The sequence below is a fragment of the Phocoena phocoena genome, chromosome 1, assembly GCF_963924675.1.
Source record: "Phocoena phocoena chromosome 1, mPhoPho1.1, whole genome shotgun sequence".
Classification (NCBI taxonomy): domain Eukaryota; kingdom Metazoa; phylum Chordata; class Mammalia; order Artiodactyla; family Phocoenidae; genus Phocoena; species Phocoena phocoena.
In genome coordinates this window covers 140,769,841-140,791,289 of record NC_089219.1, presented here as the reverse complement: position 1 = coordinate 140,791,289, position 21,449 = coordinate 140,769,841, and the positions used below count along the sequence as shown (strand labels likewise).

Genomic DNA, 21,449 nt, shown 5'->3' with positions numbered 1-21,449 from the left:
CTATTCTCCACTGATGAAGTTATCATGCTATCTTTTAACTCATTATAAAGATGGGAAAAGAGGGGGATAAAGTATATATGTGAGTATATATACATATTTGCTTATATAATATGTATGTGTGTGTGTGTGTGTGTGTGTGTGTGTGTACATGAGAAGAGTACAAGCTTAACACACGAACTTCTTACATGGTCAACGATAAATGTGCTGCCTAATTCAAGTATAAAGAGTTTACAAATTCCTATAAGGTTACGGAAAATGTACTAAGCATTAGGCACACTGTCTCCTCCTTTCCCTTCCCCAAAACAACACAGCTGTCACCAGGCTGACTTCCTCAAAAGCAGTGAGGAATAAAGGCCCCCAGCAGTTTTTTCCCCAGTGGTTGTACTCAGCCTTGCAAAATATTTGTTGCCACTAGGTGGAGACAATTTGATAATAGGAAGATCGGTTACTGAAACAGGAATAGCCACAAGTCTTCTACAAATATACTCAAATAGTAAAGAAGGTCTGCTTCCAAATTCTTGGGTGAACTAAGGCTAGTCACTTTAACTGAGGATCTAGTTTCCTTATTTGTTAAGTTTAAGAATTTACATTAAGTAATATCAAGAGCCCCCTTAGCTCTCATATTTTGTGGATCAAAAAGCTTGCTTATATTTTTAAATCCTTAGTATGAAAAAAACGTGGAATAGCTTATTAATAATGTATATAATGATTCCATGTTAAAATGATAATATTTTGGATATAAGGGTTAAGTAAAAGATATTAACATATATTTCATCTGTTTCATTTTACTTTTATTTTTAAGTGGCTATCAGAAAACTTAAGATTACTTACGTGGCTTGCATTATGTTTCTGATGAAGTGTATGACTTCTAAGTATGATTATACCACACTTTACTCATTCAACTGTTGGTGTATACTGAGATTTTTCTAGTTTTTATTTATTAAAGACAATACCGCTTTGGAAAAAAAAAAAAAAAAGCTTGCTTAAGGGCTTCCCTGGTGGCGCAGTGGTTGAGAGTCCGCCTACCGGTGCAGGGGACACGGGTTCATGCCCCGGTCCGGGAAGATCCCACATGCTCCGGAGCGGCTGGGCCCATGAGCCATGACCGCTGAGCCTGTGCATCCGGAGCCTGTGCTCCGCAACGGGAGAGACTGCAACAGTGAGAGGCCCGTGTACCGCAAAAAAAAAAAAAAAAGCTTGCTTAAATATCCTTAATAGTACAATGCCTAACACAGTCGTGTCCTCTTGAGCTAAGAAGGTATTCTACCTTTAGCAACTTGAACACTTCAACCAACCTCGACCAGTCGTTTCCTCCACTCTTTTCTTTTCAAAGCAGGTCCAAAAGAGGTGTATTGTGCATTAAAGTTCACACGTCTAGCATTCCACGTCATATACAAAGCTTTCTGCACTTTTTTCCTTGTCTTAAAGAAAAGAGCTGATACCATATCTCTCCACATCCATCTGGTATGCTTGCATACATATTTTAAACAGTGAGCTAGCTATAGATTTTCCTCTGAACTGGTATCTTTGTGCTAGAGGCTGTACGCGTGGCGGGTTTTGTTTGCTTTTTCCTCCTGTTATTTTTTTCTTCTTTGCTCCATTTGGTCAGAACCTCCCATTTTTGTTGATTTCCTGAATTCTTAGTTGTCTATCCCTCTGACAAGACAGTCCTTAACAGTGGCACTTTACCTCCTGGTTCTCATCTGCCAGTCTGGATTTTGTAACTCTTCTAACATGTATCAACCTCTGCTTGCCTAAGGGGTTCCCAGTCAACTGCTTCAACCAATTATTTGAATCTAGCGACCTACTGCCAAACTACTGACTCACTAGTACTATAGTTTAGACCTCAAACTCTAGCATAATCTAGGTCCTCAGCCCTGAACATGCACCAGCTCTATACCACAAACTAACCACATTCTTAGAGAGAGATTAATTTTCATTGTCCCCATGCTACAAGACCAAGAGACACAAAGGACATTGATAATTTGCTGAGCAGAGCAGAAAAATTCTGAGTTCCTAAGTAGAGCAAGAGGGAGTACCAACTGCACTTCACATCCGTACCCAGATTACAGGAAATTGTAAACAGGGGAGCATACTGATGTGTGTAACCAGCTTACTACTGACTGTGGACTGTTGCTCTATGCCATCAGCACACATGGTTGGCTCCCAATAAAAACCTGCAGATTTAACGGCAGAAACAGATTTGTATTTCTATTTTTGAGAGACAGATATGAAACACAAGTAAAGCATAAAGCAAAGCTTAAAGATTTACATATGCTTATCATTAATGGCAAAGCTAAAAAGAGAATTCTAGTAACTAACAATTTTTAGTCCCAAACCCAACATGTCAGAATAGATGTTAACAGCTTTTTTTTTGGCTGCACTGCACAGCATATGGGATCTTAGTTCCCCGACCAGGGATCCAACCCACGCCCCCTGCTTTGGAAGCTCAGCATCTTAACCACTGGACCGCCAGGGAAGTCTGACGTTAACAACTTTTGAAAAGTGGTATACCAAGGTTGTCATCCTTTCTTGGGAAGAGAAATGCCTATCAAGTGCAGATTCCTGTCAGAAGCAGCAGAAGTGCTGATGAACACACATTAGCTTTAGCAAGTAACAATGTACAAAGTAACAGCAACATTCCCTGTGTCACAGAAAATATACCAACGGGGTCTAAATTTCTGACAGGGCAGAAAAGAAAAAATAAGATTGAGAAAGATAAGAAAGCTGAAGGCTGATGCCTCCACATTCTCCCAACAGCAACTGGAATAACCCTTTCAGAAAACAGCTAGGCAATCCATTTCCAGAGATATAAAACATTCATATTCTTGCACCCAGTAATACCAGTCCCAGAAAATAATGCTATTAATAATAATAGGTAACATCTACAGAGTATTTACCACTTTATATGAAATCTTGCTTAATCCTAACAACCCTACGAAATATGTACTATTACTGCCCGCATTTAATAAATAAGGAAATCAAGCCAAAATATAAATAACTGAATAAACAAACAAGCAAGCAACTTGTTTAAAGGTCTCACAGGGTCAGAGGAAAGACTCAAACTCAGGTCTATCTGACTAAGAAAGCCATGCCTTTAACTACCACGTCAATTATTATTATTACTACTACTACAATAATAATGCCATCAGCATGGAGACATCTGCTGCAACATCAACATCGGGAAATTTCTTCAATCATTAAAAATAACAATTATTAATACCATATGCAATAAGTAGTAATACTTGTAAGGTAAAGAGATGAGAGAGGCTACTAACTTGCATTTGTGCTACAATTATAGCTATGTAAAAGTTCTATTTTAGAAGATAACACGGAGTTGCTGGAGTTTGTAGAGGGGGTTTCCCTCTATTTTTCAACTCCTATTACTATTATTACCAAAATACAACAAGCACAGATTTTAACAGTTTTAAAACAATAGATAAGATTGGAGAAGTAAAGAATGTGTTTCTGGTGTCCCTTTACTTAGGGTAGATCTTCTTTTGCAGAAAAGCAACTGTTATGGAAAACAGTAGCAGCCAGACTGGGATTCAGGAGACCTCAATTCTCATTTTGGGCTCTTGATACAATTTCAAAAGGTAAACTGATTTCTCTTCTGCCCCTATCTCCTGGCTTCTGCAACTTGCATCAAAAAAAGTTTAAAACTGGCAAAAAGCAGCTCCTGCAGTTTCAAAGGCCGGGGTCTTAGATGAAGAAAAAAGAAACCAGACACTTTAAGGATAGAAAGATGTCTTATAGCTCTAATAAATATAAAGATTAGCATAACCTCTAGATTCATAAAAGCAGCAAAAATCTGGCATAGCTCATATATACTAGAAATCAACATGACTGAGCAAGTCGATAATATACCTCTTATTCTCTTTATCTGTAAAATGAGCATGTTTTAGGTGATATATGTGTGTGTGTGTCTACATATATATTTTTTTTTTTTTTTTGCGGTACGTGGGCCTCTCACTGTTGTGGCCTCTCCCGTTGCGGAGCACAGGCTCCGGACGCGCAGGCTCAGCGGCCATGGCTCACGGGCCCAGCCGCTCCGCGGCATGTGGGATCCTCCCGGACCAGGGCACGAACCCGTGTCCCCTGCATCGGCAGGCGGACTCTCAACCACTGCGCCACCAGGAAAGCCCTACATATATTTTTAATGTCCATTACGGCAGAGTTCCTGGTTAGCAATTTAAAAAGATATTCAAATATGTATACATTAAAAATATATAGACATATGTATATGTCTATTAGGGCAAAGTTACTTATTAGCAATTAGACTTTGAAAATCTTAATGTGAGTTCTTCAAATAACAAATGTTAAAAAAAGAAAACCATAATAATACTACAGTAAAGAAGAATTTAAGTAGCGAAAGCAGCAAAACCCTTTCTCTAAGGAAAACTGATTCAATATTATTGAACAATAAACGGAAAGGAAAACTAACAGTAATTTGATACAACAGACACTGTTTTACTGTTTTTAGGCACTTTTTAAATATAGTTTTCCCTCTACCTCCACATTTTAAACAAAATCCTGTAAGTCCATGGCCCTTAACTTTTCTGAGTCTATATGCCCCTTGAGAATCTGATGAAAGCTAGGAACTCTCATCTCTGAGGGGTGGGGTGCAGAATACAAAAAAAAAAAATACAAAAGAACACACAAGCAAAATTCCAGACTACTCATGGATCCTTAAGAGATCCTTGGACTGAAGGTCAAAAACACTTGCTACACACTGTCTAAAAAAGAATTCCAAATCTTAAACAGGGAAACGGAGGCTACCTTCTCTAACTGCTTCTCAGTTTTCTTCAGCTGTACTGAACAACAAGCCACTGCCATCAAAGACAGGTTTATTTTAAGCAAAAATAAACGAATGGGACCCAATCAAACTTACAAATTCTTATACAGGAAAAGAAACCATAAACAAAACTAAAAGACAACCTATGGAATGGAAGAAAATATTTGCAAATGATGCAACTGACAAGGGATTAATTTCAAAAATATATAAACAGCTCACACAACTCAACAACAAAAAAACAAACAACTCAATCGAAAAATGGGCAGAAGACCTAAAGACACATTTCTCCAAAGAAGACATACAGATGGCCAACAGGCACACGAAAAGATGCTCAACATGGCTAACTATTAGAGAAATGCAAATCAAAACTACAGTGAGACACTACCTCACGCCAGTCAGAATGGCCATCATAAAGTCTACAAATAACAAATGCTGGAGAGGATATGGAGAAAAAGGAACCTTCCTACACACTGTTGGTGGGAATGTAAGCTGGTACAGCTACTATGGAGAACAGTATGGAGGTTCGTCAAAAAACTAAAAATATAGAGTTGCCATATGATCCAGCAATCCCACTCCTGGGCACATATCCAGACAAAACTATAATTCGAAAAGATACATGCACCCCAATGTTCACAGCAGCATTATTTACAATAGCCAAAACATGGAAGCAAGCTAAGTGTCTGTAACAGATAAATGGGTAAAGAAGATGTGGTATATATATACAGTGGAGTACTACTCAGAGATTAAAAAAAAGAATGAAATAATGCCATTTGCAGCAACATGGATAGACGTAGAGACTATCATACGAAGTAAAGTCAGAAAGACAAATACCATATATCACTTAAAGGTGGAATCTAAAATGTGACACAACTGAACCTAGCTATCAAACAGAAACAGACTCACAGACATAGAGAACAGACTTGTGGTTGCCAAGGGGGAGGGGAGTGAGGGAGGGAACAACTGGGAGTTGGGGTTAGCAGATGGAAACCAGTATATATAGAATGGATAAATAACAAGGTCCTACTAACTATATTCAATATCCTGTGATAAACCATAATGGAAAAGAATATAAAAAAGAACGTATGTATACATATAACCGAATCACTTTGCTGTACAGCAAAAATTAACACAACATTGTATATCAACTATACTTCAATTAAAAAAAACACAGGCTTATTCTTGCAAAGATAAACTTACAGAGACAATAGGTACTACTTGTTAATTACTTCCATCTGGTTGCCACAATGAATGTTGTACTTCCTACCATCAACATAAAGCTAAAAGGAACCTTAGGATCCAACCACAAGGAAGTGTATAAATACACTATGGTACATCCACCTGAAATATTATGTAATCATCAAAAATGTTACCAAATTGGTTATGGCATAGAAAATGTTAATGATATCTAAAGTTAGATTTTAAAATAAACATAAATTTAAGTCTATATACAAAAGATAGTTAAAACTATGTTTCAAACAAAAGCCAAAGGCTAAAATTTATTTCCAAAGGGAAATACACCAAAATTTAAGAGCAATTAAAACTGAGTATTGAAAGCATGATTTTTTCCATTTCTTAAATTTTCCAGGAAAAAAATTTTAATTAATAAAATGACAACTGAAAGTTATTATATTTCATTAAAAAGACAACTTAATTCATGGATTTTTTTCCCATTCTTAGCTCTTAATTACTTTTCAAAGGACTAAGCACTATTTTGCACATAGGGATTAAAACTAAAAATAATCCATTTAAGAAGTGAATGACAGCTTCTTGACTCTGTAAAACTGTTTTTTTCTCACTGGCACAACCGTATTGTCTTAATTCTCCTAAATCAATTATTCCAGTATCCTTGACTCAAAGGCTTCAGAATAAAATAAACTGGAATTGACAATCATGTTATTTAAATTATACAAAACTGTAACATTAAATTTTCAAGTTATAGAGACTTCTCAGGAAAAAAAAATATTTCAGGACACTAAACTGATAAATTATGACTAGTTAACTCAAACTGGTAAATGAGACCCACATCTGAATACAAACATAACTGATCATAATAACATTAAGAATGGAGAAATTTAGTCTTAATATTTTAGACAAAATTCAACTATCAATATTTGAGAGCCTTTAACATGCTTCCATTACTTTACAATCACAAGAGGAAACATTCCTAGAGAACAGTACCTCACAAAAATAAAAAAGCATCTTTCCACTAATTCTATGAGGCATGCATTCTTCACAAATATGTCAGTTAAAAATTTTAAGATCGACACTGAAGATAGCGGAGTAGAAGGACGTGCTCTCACTGCGAGCGCACCAGAATCACAACTAACTGAACAATCACTGACAGGAAGACACTGGAACTCACCAAAAAAGATACCCCACATCCAAAGACAAAGGAGAAGCCACAATGACATGGTAGGAGGGGGGCAATCACAATAAAATCAAACCCCATAACTGCTGGGTGGGTGACTCACAAACTGGAGAACACTTATACCACAGAAGTCCACCCACCAGAGTGAAGGTTCTGAGCCCCACGTCAGGCTCCCTAACCTGGGGGTCCGGCAACGGGAGGAGGAACTCCTAGAGAATCAGATTCGAAGGCTAGCGGGATTGGATAGCAGGACATTGACAGGACTGGGAGAAACAGAGACTCCACTCGTGGAGGGCACACACAAAGTAGTGTGCGTATCGGGACCCAGGGGAAGGAGGAGTGACCCCACAGGAGACTGAACCAGACCTACCTGCTAGTGTTGGAGGGTCTCCTGCAGAGGCGGGGGGTGGCTGTGTCTCACCATGAGAACAAGGTCACTGGCAGCAGAAGTTCTGGGAAGTACTCCATGGTGTGAGCCCTCCCAGAGTCCACATTAGACCCACCAAAGAGCTGGGTAAGCTCCAGTGTTGGGTCGCCTCAGGCCAAACAACCAAAAGGGAGGGAACCAAGCCCCACCCATAAGCAAACAAGAGGATTAAAGTTTTACTGAGCTCTGCCCACCAGAGCAACACCCAGCTCTACCCACCACCAGTCCCTCCCATCAGGAAGCTCGCACAAGACTCTTAGATACCCTCAGCCACCAGAGAGCAGACAGCAGAAGCAAGAATTACAATCCTGCAGCCTGTGGAACAAAAACCACATTCACAGAAATACAGGCAAGATGAAAAGGCAGAGGGCTATGTACAAGATAAACAAGATAAAATCCCAGAAAACCAACTAAATGATGTGGAAATAGGCAACCTTCCAGGCAAAGAATTCAGAATAATGATAGTGAAGATGATCGAAGACTTCGGAAAAAGAATGGAGGCAAAGATCGAGAAGACGCAAGCAATGTTTAACAAAGACCTAGAAGAATTAAAGAACAAACAGTGAGAAAAATTAAAGAACAAACATACAATAACGGAAATGAAATATACACTAGAAGGAATAAAAAGCAGAACAACTGAGGAAGAAGAACGGATAAGTGACCTGGATGACAGACTGGCGGAATTCACTGCCACGGAACAGAATGAAGAAAAAACAATGCAAAGAAATGAAAACAGCCTAAGAGAGCTCTGCGACAACATTAAACACAACAATATTCTCATTATAGGGGTCCCAGAAGCAAAAGAGAGAGAGAAAGAACCTGAGAAAATATTTGAAAAGATTATAGTTGAAAACTTCCCTAACATTGAAAAGGAAACAGCCACCAAGTCCAAGAAGCACAAGAGTCCCAGGCAGGATAAACCCAAAGAGAAACATGCCGAGACACATAATAATCAAATTGGCAAAAATTAAAGACAAAGATAAATTACTGAAAGCCATAGGGAAAACAACAAATAACATACAAGAGAACTCCCATAATGTTAACAGCTGATTTCTCAGCAGAAACTCTACAAGCCAGAAGGGAGTGGCATGACATATTTAAAGTGATGAAAGGGAAGAACCTACAACCAAGATTACTCTAACTGGCAAGGATTTCATTCAGATTCCATGGAGAAATCAAAAGCTTTACAGACAAGCAAAAGCTAAGAGAATTCAGCACCACTAAACCAGCTCTACTACAAATGCTTGTAGAGCATTTGGAACTTCTCTAAGTAGGAAACACAAGAGAAAAAAAGGACCTACAAAAACAAACACAAAACAATTAAGAAAATGGTCATAGGAACATACATATCGATAATTACCTTAAATGTGAATGGATTAAATGCTCCAACCAAAAAACACATGCTTGCTGAATGGATACAAAAACAAGACCCATATATATGCTGTCTACAAGAAACCCACTTCAGACCTAGGACTGAAAGTGAGGGTATGGAAAAAGATATTACATGCAATTGGAAATCAAAAGAAAGCTGGAGTAGCAATACTCATATCAGATAAAATAGACTTTAAAATAAAGAATGTTACAAGAGACAAGGAAGGACACTGCATAATAACCAAGGGATCAATCCAAGAAGAAGATATAACAATTATAAATATCTATGCACCAAACATAGGGGCACCTCAATACATAAGGCAACTGCTAACAGTAACACAATAATAGTGGGGGACTTTAACACCTCACTTACACCAATGGACAGATCATCCAAAATGAAAATAAATAAGGAAACAGAAGCTTTAAATGATACAACAGACCAGATAGATTTAATTAATATTTATAGGACATTCCATCCAAAAACAGCAGATTACACTTGCTTCTCAGGTGTGCACGGAACATTCTCCAGGACAGATCACATCTTGGGTCACAAATCAAGCCTCAGTAAATTTAAGAAAACTGAAATCGTATCAAGCATCTTTTCTGACCACAACAATATGAGATTAGAAATCAACTACACGGAAAAAAATGTAAAACACACAAACACACAGAGGCTAAACAATACATAACTAAATAACCAAGAGATCACTGAAGAAATCAAAGAGGAAATCAAAAAACACCTAGAGACAAATGACAATGAAAACACGACAATTCAAAACCCATGAGATGCAGCAAAAGCAGTTCCAAGAGGGAAGTTTATAGCTATACAAGCCTACCTCAAGAAACAAAAAAAATCTCAAATAAACAAACTAACCTTACACCTAACGGAACTAGAGAAAGAAGAACAAACAAAACCCAAAGTTAGCAGAAGGAAAGAAATCATAAAGATCAGAGCAGAAATAAATGAAATAAAAACAAAGAAAAGAACAGCAAAGATCAGTAAAACTAAAAGCTGGTTCATTGAGAAGATAAACAAAATTGATAAACCACTGCCAGACTCATCAAGAAAGAGAGGGAGAGAACTCAAATCAATAAATTAAAAATGAAAAAGGAGAAGTTACAACAGACACTGAAGAAATACAAAGCATCCTAAGAGACTACTACAAGCAACTCTATGCCAATAAAATGGACAACCTGGAAGAAGTAGAAAATATGAACAGACCAATCACAAGTAATGAAATTGAAACTGTGATTTAAAATGTTCCAACAGGGGCTTCTCTGGTGGCGCAGTGGTTGAGAGTCTGCCTGCGATGCAGGGACCATGAGTTCGTGCCCCGGTCCAGGAGGATCCCACATGCCGCAGAGCGGCTGGCCCCATAAGCCATGGCCGCTGAGCCTGCACTCCGCAACAGGAGAGGCCACAGCAGTGAGAGGCCCATGTACCGCAAAAAAAACAAAAAAAAATGTTCCAACAGCTCTTCCCTGGTGGTGCAGTGGTTGAGAATCCGCCTGCCAATGCAGGGGACACGGGTTCGTGCCCTGGTCCGGGAAGATTCCACATGCCGCGGAGTGGCTGGGCCCGTGAGCCATGGCTGCTGAGCCTGTGCGTCCGGAGCCTGTGCTCCACAACGGGAGAGGCCACAACAGTGAGAGGCCCGTGTACCGCAAAAAAAAAAAAGAAAAAGAAAGTTCCAACAAACCAAAGTCCAGGACCAGATGGCTTCACAGTCTATCAAACATTTAGAGAAGAGCTAATACCCATCCTTCTCAAACTCTTCCAAAAAACTGCAGAGGAAGAAACAATCCCAAACTCATTCTATGAGGCCACCATCACCCTGATACCAAAACCAGACAAAGATACTACAAAAAAAGAAAATTAGACCAATATCACTCATGAATATACATGCAAAAATCCTTAACAAAATACTAGCAAACAGAATCCAACAACACATTAAAAGGATCATACACCATGATTAAGTGGGATTTATCCCAGGGATGCAAGGATTCTTCAAAATACGCAAATCAATGTAATACACCATGTAAACAAGCTGAAGAATAAAAAACATATGATCATCTCAATAGATGCAGAAAAAGCTTTTGTCAAAATTCGACACCCATCTATGATAACTCTCCAGAAAGTGGGCATAGAGGGAACCTACCTCAACATAATAAAGGCCATGTACAACAAACCCACAGTAAACATCATTCTCAATGGTGAAAAACTGAAAGCATTTCCTCTAAGATCAGGAAAAAGACAAGGATGTCCACTCTTGTCACTATTATTCAACAGAGTTTTGGAAGTCCTAGCCACTGCAATCAGAGAAGAAAAAGAAATAAAAGGAATACAAATTGGAAAAGATAAAGTAGAACTGTCACTGTTTGCACATGGCATGATACTATACACAGAGAATCCTTAAGATGCCACCAGAAAACTACTAGAGCTAATCAATGAATTTGGTAAAGTTGCAGGATACAAAAGTAATGCACACAAATCTCTTGCATTCCTATACACTAATGATGAAAAATGTGAAAGAGAAATTAAGGAAACACTCCCATTTACCACTGCAACAAAAAGAATAAAATACTTAGGAATAAACCTACCTAGGGAGACAAAAGACCCTTATGCAGAAAACTGTAAGACACTGATGAAAGAAATTAAAGATGATACAAACAGATGGAGAGATATACCATGTCCTTGGACTGGAAAAATCAATATTGCAAAAATGACCATACCACCCAAAGCAATTTACAGACTCAATGCAATCCCTATCGAATTACCAATGGCATTTTTTATGGAACTAGAACAAAAAATCTTAAAATTTGTATGGATACACAAAGGACCCCCAATAGTCAAAGCAGTCTTGAGGGAAAAAATGGAGCTAGAGGAATCAGACGCCCTGACTTCAGACTATACTACAAAGCTAGAGTAATCAAGACAGTATGGTACTGGCACAAAAACAGAAATAAAGATCAATGGAACAGGATAGAAAGCCCAGAGATAAACCCACGCACGTATGGTCAACTAATCTATGACAAACGAGGCAAGGATATACAATGGAGAAAAGATAGCCTCTTCAATAAGTGGTGCTGGGAAAACTGGACAGCTACATGTAAAAGAATGAAATCAGAACACTCCCTAACACCATACACACAAAAAAACCCTCAAAATGGATTAGAGACCTAAATGTAAGACTGGACACTATAAAACTCTTAGAGGAAAACATAGGAAGAACACTCTTCGAACATAAATCACAGCAAGATCTTTTTTGATCCACCTCCTAGGGTAACGCAATTAAAAACAAAAATAAACAAATGGAACCTAATGAAACTTAAAAGCTTTTGCAAAGCAAAGGAAACTACAAACAAGACGAAAAGACAACCCTCAAAATGGGAGAAAATATTCACAAACGAATAAACGGACAAAGGATTAATCTCCAAAATATATAAACAGCTCATGTAGCTCAATATTAAAAAACAAACAACCCAATCAAAAAATGGGCAGAAGACCTAAGTAGACATTTCTCCAAAGAAGACATACATATGGCCAAGAAGCACATGAAAAGCTGCTCCATCACTAATTGTGAGAAATGCAAATGAAAACTACAATGAAGTATCACCTCACAGCAGTCAGAATGGGCATCATCAGAAAATACACAAACAACAAATGCTGAAGAGGGTATGGAGAAAAGGGAATCCTCTTGCACTGTTGGTGGGAATTTAAATTGATACAGCCACTATGGAGAACAGTATGGAGCTTCCTTAAAAAACTAAAAATAAAATTACCATAGGACCCAGCAATCCCACTACTAGGCATATACCCAGAGAAAACCATAATTCAGAAAGACATATGCACCCCAATGTTCACTGCAGCACTATTTACAATAGCCAGGTCATGGAAGCAACCTAAATGTCCGTCGACAGACGAACAGATAAAGAAGATGTGGTACGTATATACAATGGAATATTAGTCAGCCATAAAAAGGAATGAAATTGGGTCATTTGTAGAGATGTGGATGGATCTAGAGACTGTCATACAGAGTGAAGTAAGTCAGAAAGAGAAAAACAAATATTGTATATTAACGCATATATGTGGAACCTAGAAAAATGGTACAGATGAACCGGTTTGCATGGCAGAAATGGAGACACAGATGTAGAGAACAAATGTATGGACACCAAGTGGGAAAAGTGGCGGGGCATCATGGTGATGGTGGTGCTGGTGGTGTGAGGAACTGGGAGATTGGGATTGACATATATACACTAATATCTATAAAATGGATAACTAATAAGAACCTGCCATATAAAAAAATTAAAAATTCAAAAAAAATTGTTCATATTTACCCACAAAGGAACAAAAAAAACTTTTACGATCAAGGATAAGAAATTAAATTCATTAGAACTAAACAACATAAAAAGAAACTAAATTAAGTTATTTGCAATGAGGTGGATGGACCTAGAGACTGTTGTGCAGAGTGAGGTCAGAAAGAGAAAAACAAATACCATATGCTAACACATATATATGGAATCTTAAAAAAAAAAAATGGGTCTGAAGAATGTAGGGGCAAGACAGCAATAAAGACACAGACCTAGAGAATGGACTTGAGGACATGGGGAGGGGAAGAGTAAGCTGGGACGAAGTGAGAGAGTGGCATGGACATTTACACACTACAAAGGTAAAATAGATAGCTAGTGGGACGCAGCTGCACAGCACAGGGAGATCAGCTCTGTGCTTTGTGTCCACCTGGCGGGGGGTGGGGGAGATAGGGAAGGTGGGAGGGAAGCGCAAGAGGGAGGAGATATGAGGATATAAGTGTATGTATAGCTGATTCACTTTGTTATACAGCAGAAACTAACACACCATTGTAAAACAATTATTCTCCAATAAAGGTGTTAATAAAAAAAACTAAACAACAGGTATAATTTCTAATCTTGCTAAGTGTCTTTTTAAAAGCACAGAGAGGGACTTCCCTGGTGGTGCAGTGGTTAAGACTCCAAGCTCCCAATGCAGAGGGCCCGGTTTGATCCCTGTTCAGAGAACTAGATCCCACATGCACGCAGCAACTAAGGGTTCACATGCCACAACTAAAGCGCCCGCGTGCCGCAACTAAGACCTGACATGACCAAAAAAATAAATAAAAGCACAGAGATTTTCTGTAATTGGTATTATAAAACAACATAAATAAAACAAAACCAAAATAGGTAATTTCCAGTCAAAATAGTAACAGCATCTATTTCTTCTACTCCCTTAGGCCCTTGTCATTTAAACAATCTGCAAAGTGGTAGTTCTGTGCCTAAGTGTATAAATTTGGGGTACTGTCTCATGACGTAAGATATTTAGCCCTGGTGAAAGGAAATTAATGAAGCACATCAACCTTAACAGACAATTATTTAAGGAGATTGGGAATACTACACTATTGACCAGACTTGGGAAAAGCAGGGTTATAGGACATCTACAACTCCTCCCACACTCCATTTCACCCTAAAAATCTTCTTTTAAATATGGAGACTCAAAAACTTGAAAGTAGACACACAACTATGCCGCAGATCAATCTCTGTCTTTCTCTCTTTCAAGATCCACGCCACAGATCAATCTGTCCCTCTCTCTTTCTTCAAACACACCCTCTTACATTTACAATGCTCTTTACATTACCTCTTAAACCTTTACAAATAACATGGAAGGTCAACGAGAGTGCTATTTTTTATTATTATTATTTTTATAGAAAAGAAAACAGAAAGGCCAAGAATCTTGCTAGCAGTGGAACCAGACCTAGAAACCAAGTCTCCTGCCTTCAATTCTGAAGCTCCTTCTACTATACACAACACTACCCCTTCTGTAATACAGGAAAGCCTACAAAACATTTGGCTGGATTCCAAGACAGCCGTCCCAGACTGAATTAGACTCTATACAGACAGCTGTCCCAGACTGAATTAGACTCTATACAGACAGCCGTCCCAGACTGAATTAGACTCTATACAGTAAATAGTGTAAATAGTGAGCATTTAATGCAATTACTGGCATGGAGGCATACATCTTTTTATAAGTAAAAAATCAGTTGGTTTTAAGTTAAATCAACATAGTCTGTGTATGGTGGGGGAAACACGCAGAATACTCTTCTAAAAATGAAGTCGAAATGAAGTATGCAGATTTGCACATTTTACAATAGCTAATAGAGGTAGTGTAATCAACACAGTGAGTAGAAAAAAGAAAACAGTAGACAACTAAAAAGAACAATGTAAATAGAAACTGCATGATGTTTTTATTTTTAAGAAATAAAATGAGGGGCTTCTTTTCTTCCTCCCCCACCCCAAAATAATTTGAGATTTTAGAACATTAGGCTCTAAAATGAGAAGTAGAAGAGGATTTTATTTAGCCATCAAACAAAATCCCTGCCAAAACTGCTGGATCTGGAATACAACACATCAGAAATCCAAAGTCCTATTTGTAGATCAGTTACTTGTACTATATAGTTTATATTAACCAATTATTTAAATCTTTCAATTCTCATATCTATAAGATCATAACACTCTAGCCAAACTATTTTCTAGTGACCTTGGAAGGAGGAAACAATGTCTACAAAGGTAATGAGCAATACTTTAATTCCCATTATCCACTGCAAAAATGAATATTCCTCAAACATCTTCTATGTGTGAAATACTAGGCTAGGCTATAAGTACAGAGAAAATGATGGCCTTTATAATCTAGAAAAATAAAGCACAGAGAAATGCTTAACTAATGACAATAACTGCATGATAAATCTGAGGCATCTCAGAGAAACAGCTTTCATAGGACAGCAGTCAAACAGAATGAAATTGGATTTGATCAAGATACCAAATAAAAACAGTAGTCATTAGGTTTAGCTGGGAAAAGAAGAGGCAAGTAGGCTGCTATGTCCTTTGGGTTCCCAAAGCATATCACTTATCTGTTACTGCATTTAACACACTGTATGGTACTTTGTCATCTCTGCTTATTCAATTGAATAAGAGACCCTATTTGCTTCATTTTTCTATCCCTAATCCCTAGCAGAAGGTCTGGCACACAGAACATAATCAATATATGTTTTTTGAACAGGCAAGGTAAGGACAGGATTCCCTATTTAAATTATTTGAATCTATACTACTTGTGCAGGTAATTTACTCCCTGTCTCTCAACTCCAAAACCACCACTCTAGACTGCTCTGTGGTGCTTAGGCTGAGACTGTGCAACTGTACTTCACCAACTCTTCTGCCAGGGGGCTCCCTGTTAGGCTTTGCCAGTGGAGGTAATGAATGGAGATGAGAAAGCAGGAAGATGGGTGAGGGGACTTCCTTCCAGTCACTGGCAGCAGCAACTGGTTCCAGCCTCCAGCTTCTTTCAGTATCCCCCAGAACTAATCAGCAGCTCAACAAGGCTGACCTCAAAAGTTCAGAACCAGGCCAGTACAACCTCTTCTCTGAGCTCTTTAACTGATTACTATAACGTTCTCTTTTTGCTCTTAACACTCAGCTAACCATCTCCCTATATTAAATCCCCTCTGTTCAAATTCCTATTGAAGTTTGTTTTCTCTGTTGGACACTAATACATTGTTAATCACAGTGATTCTAGCTGCTCTCCTCTGAGATACCTTGCTTCTTTACTGAAGGGAAAAGCAAAGGAACATTGGAGTTATAGGTAAAATATATTTTAGGAAAAAAAAAAACACCAAACCCTTTAAATTAGTGTCTATTAAATTGCAACCAAAAAATCATTTAACTTTTGTGATTTAAACTATCCAGCTTGCAAAGGAAAAAGAGAGGAAACGAGAAACATTTAAACAGTTCAGGCTATTCCAAGCACACACCCCCACATCCTCTCACTAGAGCACATGTATCCTAGAGAAAATGTGAGATAGTGGAGCTGGTCTGCTGTTCCTCAGTGGTCTCAGTTCCCACAAGCCTCTCCTGGTATGAGCATGATGATGCCACGCTGAATGTGATTCTTATATTTAAAGACTTTTTTTCTTTTTGCTGTGTTCAACACAGCCCATACTGCAGGCTGACTACTTCATCTAGTGTTCAACAAAAGAAACAACAATCTATTCCAACACTAAAGCTGAACTGAACTTATTGGTATGTTTTCCTATCCTAAGGGATTTTCAAGCATAATTTCTTACTACATGTGTTTTTCATTTTATGCACTGACGTTTAGAATCCAACTTCTTCATAAACTACAACTACACGCTACAGCATAGGAACAAAAAGAAATCCCTCTTGCAGGAGAGCCCCAAATCAACACAACTGTTGAAAACAAATGACCAAAATGCTTTGTTCAAATGTTATGGTTTGTTACTTCATTTAATAAAATGCCCTCATTAGACAATTTAATCTGAGGTTAATTTCAAAAATAATTTTTCGGGCTTCCCTGGTGGCTCAGTGGTTGGGAGTCCGCCTGCCGATGCAGGGGACACGGGTTCGTGCCCCGGTCCGGGAAGATCCCACCTGCCGCGGAGCGGCTGGGCCCGTGAGCCGTGGCCGCTGAGCCTGCGCGTCCGGAGCCTGTGCTCCGCAACGGGAGAGGCCACAACAGTGAGAGGCCCGCGTACCGCAAAAAAAATAATAATAATAATTTTTCATTATTGTACTTAATAAATTGATTTTTTTAAATTATGACAAAATGGCAGATACGTAGAGAGCAGGAAAATTCAAGCAATGAGAATCTTTCTCAGAATTCTTAGCAACGTATGTATATAGTTCCTGAGCATCCAAGAAAAGGTATCACTAGCCCGAGACATATTAGTCCACTTCGGCTGCCTAACATCCATAAGACAAAAGAAAAGTGAAAAAAATTTTAAAGTTGAAAGTCCATTCCAGTTCCACTGGAGTTCCTCCACAAAGCATAAAAGTGGAGAGGGGGCCACCTACTCCCTTAGCATAATTCGGGGACTCATCACCTAGCTCCTGCCCATGGACATACTAACACCAGTTGCTACTTAACTGCCAAAAGTCCCATTACCACAGTCAGTATATCCATGTAAAATCAACCAAGCTATACACCTTACAAGAGACACCAGAGGACCCGTCTGACACATTAGGTAGACAAAGTGAAAGTCTGTGGGGGGGGCGGGGGGGGCGATAGACAGGATATCTAGATCTACAGAGAATGGACAGGGTAAATTTTACTGTACCTTTGTACCCAAATTATATGGGGATCTACTCACTTAAATGCAAATAAACATTCAATAAGTTACTATAATAACTTATTGATATCTTGAAAGATTCCAAAGAAATGAAAAACATCAGGAAATTAAATAATGTCTGACGACAATGTCTGTCTTCCACACCATGCGTAACAAGCATTAATTAAAAAACAAGTGTAGATCTGTATGCCGTCAGACTGTACATAATCTCACAGTATTTTTCCCTTTTTAAAAACTGCAAACTGTGATACATTGTCTAGTTTCCCCAGATTTAACAAATGAGTCGATACAAAGGTGTGAGGTGCTTTAAGTCACACCAGAAATGTTGCCGTAATTTTAATAAAGTCCATTTTAATGTTAACTCACTTTTCTTGCTAGAAGGAATTATGCTTCTGTGCTAATGTATAGAAAAGAAACTGTCACTGAAACATCTGGTTATATATTATTCATTAGACATATATCACCTTTACTCCAAAGACTGCATAATATAAACACAAATCACGAATAAATCAAATTAAAGAGACAGACCTGACACCACATGCTGCAGGTCAGTAATAGACAAATGAAATTCCAAAGATGTTTGCTGACCTGCTCCATATTTCTATCCACACAAACCTGGGAGCTAGCAGTCTGAGTGTTCCACACAGGCAGAGGAAAAAACGCAAAATTCGCAGTCTGTTGAATGTCTGCATTGCCTACAGTATATTAATGGTTCTAATTTAAAATCTTTCTATGCAGCACATTTGAGGACCATCAGCATGTTTTTCTAATACTCAAGCGGACTAGCCTACTCAGGCAGTTTTCCTTCATAAATTCTCCATTTCACTACTATAATTTACCTCAAATGTGTATTCCACAACGGTACCTGAAGGAAATTATCTCCAATCCTTAGAAAAAGTAAGGGGCCATATTTGCTGTGTTAGCCTTGGAAAATGGAGTCTTATATAACTACCCATTATTTTACTAAAAATCACATTAAATGTACAAACAAGATTTTAAAAGATACCTGTTGATTGTGACAAGTAGAAATTTTAGGGGAAAAAAGGAATAACCAAGAGTCATATTGCTGCCATTTAAATGCTTTGTAAGTCAAAGGATGAAACACTCACTTTAAAACCAAGCTCTAACACCCATCTAAGTTATTAAAATACTCAACAACTACACTCTAACGCAAGTGAGGAAAGTAGATTATCTGCCAATTACACTAAGTATTCCAGCTGATAATCCTGGAACTACCAAAAGTAGACTGTGTGATGCAAATCACACATACATTAGTTTTTAACATAATTCTCAGTCTAAAACAATGAAACCATGTCTCAATTTTTTTACTTTTTAAAAGAAGTAAACCATATTACTATAATACCGAATGCAAAGCTACCCTTTTCAGAGCAAACAAGTATCTTTATACACCTTCGAGAAACCTGACATTTTCTAACCATTTTACCACGTAAAGGTACACATTCCCTAAAACTTCTGACAGCCAGGCAATAGATACCCCAAAAGGATTCAAGGAGATAAGCCTATAATTGGTCTTAGGGGCCAAATAATCGGAATGAACCTCAAAGTTTTAGAGACCAATTTTTACTAACAGTATCTCTGGGAGCAGGGAGGCAACGTCTGTAGGAGGGAAATGATCCTGACAACCAGGACGAGGGCTCCCCGGCGACAGTCGGTACCAAAGACCTCAGCGTACACGACTGGGTTCAAAACGCGAAGCTTCCATCAGAAACAAACCAAGACACCCCCTCCCCCCACGACTCCTCCGGGGCAACCTCGCGGTTTCAGAAAGCAGCAACAGATACTCCCGAGCAAGCAAGCGGCAGTCCAGGAATGTTTTAACCAGGAGGGGTCTCCCCGCTGCCTACAGAGAACCCCGACGCCGAGGAGCGCCTCTACGCTCGAACCCTGACTCCAGCACCCCGGGGGGAAGCGGGTTATTTGCACAAAGCACCCTTACCTCACCCTCCACAGTGCGGACACACACACCCGGCTGCGAGGGGGAAGCCCGGGGAGGAAAACCCTGCATTCCACGCGGTTCGCCCCCGGAGAGCGGACGTGGAGAGACTGGGGTCCCCGGCCCGGGAGGCGAGGGGGCCGCACCGCAGCCCCGGCCTCCGCGCAGAGGAGTGAGCGGTTCGCACGAAGGAAGGATTCCCCGAGATTCGCCCACGGGGTCCTCCCCAAGCCGGACTCCCCACCCCCGCCAAGACCCTCGAAAAAACGGGAACAATGAGAAGCCGCCTCCCCCGCCATCCCCGCCCCGAGAGCGGCCGGGGGTGGCGGCGCCATCTCCCCTCACACCCCCGCGAACACCCCCCCCCCCCAGCCCCGGGGCGGCCGTCAGCCTCCCGCAGCCACGCCGAGCTACCGCGCGGCCGGGCCCGCCGCTTCCGCGCCCCTCGCCTACCCGCCCGCCCCGCTCACCGGCCCCTGCTCCAGTCCGGGGCTGCGCTAGCCGCGGCCGGAGCGAGACTCAGGTACAGGGTGCCGCGGCTGCCGGCGCCGCCGCACAATATGGCGAGCCTCGGCTTCCGCAATGGAGCTCGGGAAATACAACAGGGGCCGCTCAATATTCATGAGAGACCGAGGGGAAGCCGGCTCGGCCGGCACAGCGGAGAGGGCGGGAAGGAGCGAGTGGGCGAGGGGGCGGAGGCGCGGGACGGGGACGTGCACTGCGCCAGGAGGCCCGTGGCGCAAGGGGAGGGGGCGCCGCCGCGTGCTGCCAGGAGGACCCGAGCCACCGCCCCGCCCCAGGCCGTCCGGCCCCGCCCCCCGGCGCCCTCCGCGGGGCAACGGAGCCCCCGGCCAATGCCCGGATGACGACTGCGCCACTTAGTTCTCGGCGTTCTCTCTTCTTGAGGTTTCCTGACCCTACCTGTGACCCCCATTAAGCCTCCCTGGCCGGCTGCTGGGGGTCGGGTTCGGACTCCTGCTCTCGCCTATGACTCCCTAAAACACAACCAGTTAGTCTACCAAAGAGTATATAAAATGTGTATAAATTAAGCTACAAACTGAAGTAACAAAGTGAAAGAGTTCCCTGAACTCAAGATATACTATTGGTGAGATGACCTGTTCTCTGGAAAAGGTAACCAACGCTACCAGATAGTTAATGTGAAGGCACTTGTGGCACGAAGGAATGGGCTGCACTGGGAATTGGGGGAACTGGGTTTATAGCTTCCAATGTGTCTCTTAACTATGTGACTTAACTAAATTGTATAATAGCTCTGGACTTTACTTTCCTCATTTGCAAAATGAGAGGATTGTGTTGAATGATTCTTAGGTCCTTTCCAGCTTTTGAATTCTGTAAAACTCTCTACAAGCAATGCCAAATAGATGGTA

General features: G+C 40.1%; 1 protein-coding gene across 1 annotated transcript in view; it reads right to left on the bottom strand.

The window, feature by feature from the left end:
* The window catches only part of RNF2 (ring finger protein 2), a 53,990-nt gene extending 33,181 nt beyond the window's left edge, over positions 1 to 20,809 (bottom strand). The window contains exon 1 of the mRNA XM_065882356.1: positions 20,535 to 20,809. The gene's annotated coding sequence lies outside the window, so the exon portion shown is untranslated. The remainder of the gene's footprint in view (positions 1 to 20,534) is intronic.
* Between the last annotated feature and the right edge of the window lie 640 nt (positions 20,810 to 21,449).